At 33.0% G+C, this 2442-nt stretch overlaps 1 non-coding gene across 1 annotated transcript; it reads left to right on the top strand.

Moving 5' to 3' along the window:
- Window positions 1-2111: 2111 nt before the first annotated feature.
- On the top strand, window positions 2112-2218 carry LOC114671681 (U6 spliceosomal RNA). The gene has a single exon (XR_003721698.2). It is a non-coding gene; the product is annotated as a U6 spliceosomal RNA (small nuclear RNA).
- Window positions 2219-2442: the final 224 nt, after the last annotated feature.

Below are 2442 nucleotides of genomic sequence, written 5' to 3'. Positions count from 1 at the left end.
AGTGCTCAGTACGATTTCTGTCTCTTTCACTTACAAGGGAACTGCTGCAACACTTGACATTCTCTGTCATCCTCATCATGCCAGCTGGAAACCTGACCTGCCTTTTACTCATCCTCAACCTAAGTAAATGATACCCTAGGTAATGGCAGAGCAACAAAAAGCCGGGAAACTGAGTCTCTGACGATCACTGGAACAGAGATGTGCACACTCCCCCACCCCAACCTGGAATCTTCATTCACATTCTTGGGATGAAGGAGAGAATAAATATCCTTGTTCTCTTAGCCAGGGTGTTTTGTGTCACTTTGTTAGAATATATTCATATTTATTCTAATTACTAATATACATATTCTGAGTAAAAGCACCAAGCACAAAATACCTAAATATATTTCTAAGACATGTTTCAAGAAATTTTTAAATTAATACCTGAGCTGGCAAATTATGAGAACACATAAATAAACTGAAGACTAAAGCCAGCAGTTTCATTAGGGATATGTGTAGATCCCTAGCAGCCTAGCACTTTGATTTTTAGGAACCACATTTATGACATAGGAGACAGGACACACCAGGCAACAATTTAGATTATAAAAAGCCAATACTCTATGAAGAGTGAAGTAAAGAAAAATAAAAATGGTTCCAAAAAAGAAAGACATTTTTCCCGTCTTTTCTAGTCTAGATTCCAGATTTATGAAATAAAACCAGATGCCCCTCCCAAATGTTTAACTACACATTTGTATTTCATTGAGATTCTCATATGGGTAAGATCTGTTACCCATATGACAATCTCATATGGGTAATTTAATCAATTAATTTAATCATTTAATAATTTAATCAATTAATCTCAGGTTGATAATATATGCTCATGTACCTGGAAAAAGAAATACACATTTTGTTTGATGGAATCCACATTGAATGCAGGCTTCTAAAAATTCCTGTAGATAAACTGTCAATGACCCTGAGCTCAAAGAATCAGAACACATATGAGAAGAATCAGAGCAACACATATCACATATATTATATCAGCTATAGAATATAAAATATCGATACATATTAAATTTTAAAATAACAACTGAAATTAGACAATGAGTGCATTGGGTAAACAGCAAGTTAGAGACATCTGAAGAATAAACTAAAACAGAATTGATGAGAATATTCAGAATGCAGACAAGATAAATGAAGAGATGGAATATGTGAAAAAGAGAATAAGACACATAAAGGACTGTGGAAAATGTGCAAATTACATTTAAATGAATTTCAGGAGGAAGTGGAGACATCAGGGAAGGAGTGATGTTTAAAAAATAGAAAAATGTTTCAGAATTGATGAAATAAATTAATCCTCAGATTTGAAAATAACTATCAAACATAATGAGTAAAAATAAAGCTGCATCCAGGTTGATCAAACTGAAACCGCAGTGCTCCAAACACAAAGTAAAACAAAAAATAAAAGTATATTTCATCTATTTAGAAATGATAGCTAATGTCTTTATATCACCAGTGTAAACCAGAAGATAGTAGGATAAATATCCTCAGAGTAGTAAGATTGTCAACTTAGAATTCTTTAGTCTGCTGCATTAACATTCAATAATAAGTATGAAATAAAGATATACTCAGATAAAGAGTAGGTTTTTACCCACAGATGTAAAGAATAACTTTGGGAAGAATGAAGGCTTCATACACAAGAAAAAATGGTGAACTCTAAGAATGGTAGGCCATGTGAAACAATATATAGATATAATGACTACATGAGGTAATTATAATATTGTCTAATTTGTGTTTTTAAAAAGACAGTTCTAATGTACTCCACAAATAATAATAATATAATAAGGAGAGGGCAACTGAATTTAAACCTTCAAAGATAATTTTCTGACTACAGCAAAAGATGAAAATATGGAAAAAGTTTAGTTATTGTTTTGTTAAATATGTGCATTAAAATTCACAGAGTAGCTATAAAGTATAGAAACAGTGTAAAACTTGCATAGAATGTTTTGGAAAATGGATTGATGAAAAATCAATCCGAAAGAAAGCAAGACATTTTAAAACAGTAAACACTGGGACAATGAGGATACAAAATAAAATGCTATACACATGTAATCAATTTTAAAAACTAAATGATCGTGCTCGCTTCAGCAGCACATATACTAAAATTGGAACGATACAGAGAAGATTAGCATGGCCCCTGCACAAGGATGACACGCAAATTCATGAAGCGTTCCATATTTTTAGACATTTCTCAAAAGAAGACATTCATACAGCCAACAGACACATGAAAAAATGCTCATCATCACTGGCCATCAGAGAAATGCAAATCAAAACCACAATGAGATACCATCTCACACCAGTTAGAATGGCGATCATTAAAAAGTCAGGAAACAACAGGTGCTGGAGAGGATGTGGAGAAATAGGAACACTTTTACACTGTTGGTGGGATTGTAAACTAGTTCAACC

The sequence above is a fragment of the Macaca mulatta genome, chromosome 12 (genome assembly GCF_049350105.2).
Source record: "Macaca mulatta isolate MMU2019108-1 chromosome 12, T2T-MMU8v2.0, whole genome shotgun sequence".
NCBI lineage: Eukaryota > Metazoa > Chordata > Mammalia > Primates > Cercopithecidae > Macaca > Macaca mulatta.
This window is presented reverse-complemented; position numbering and strand designations above follow the sequence as displayed.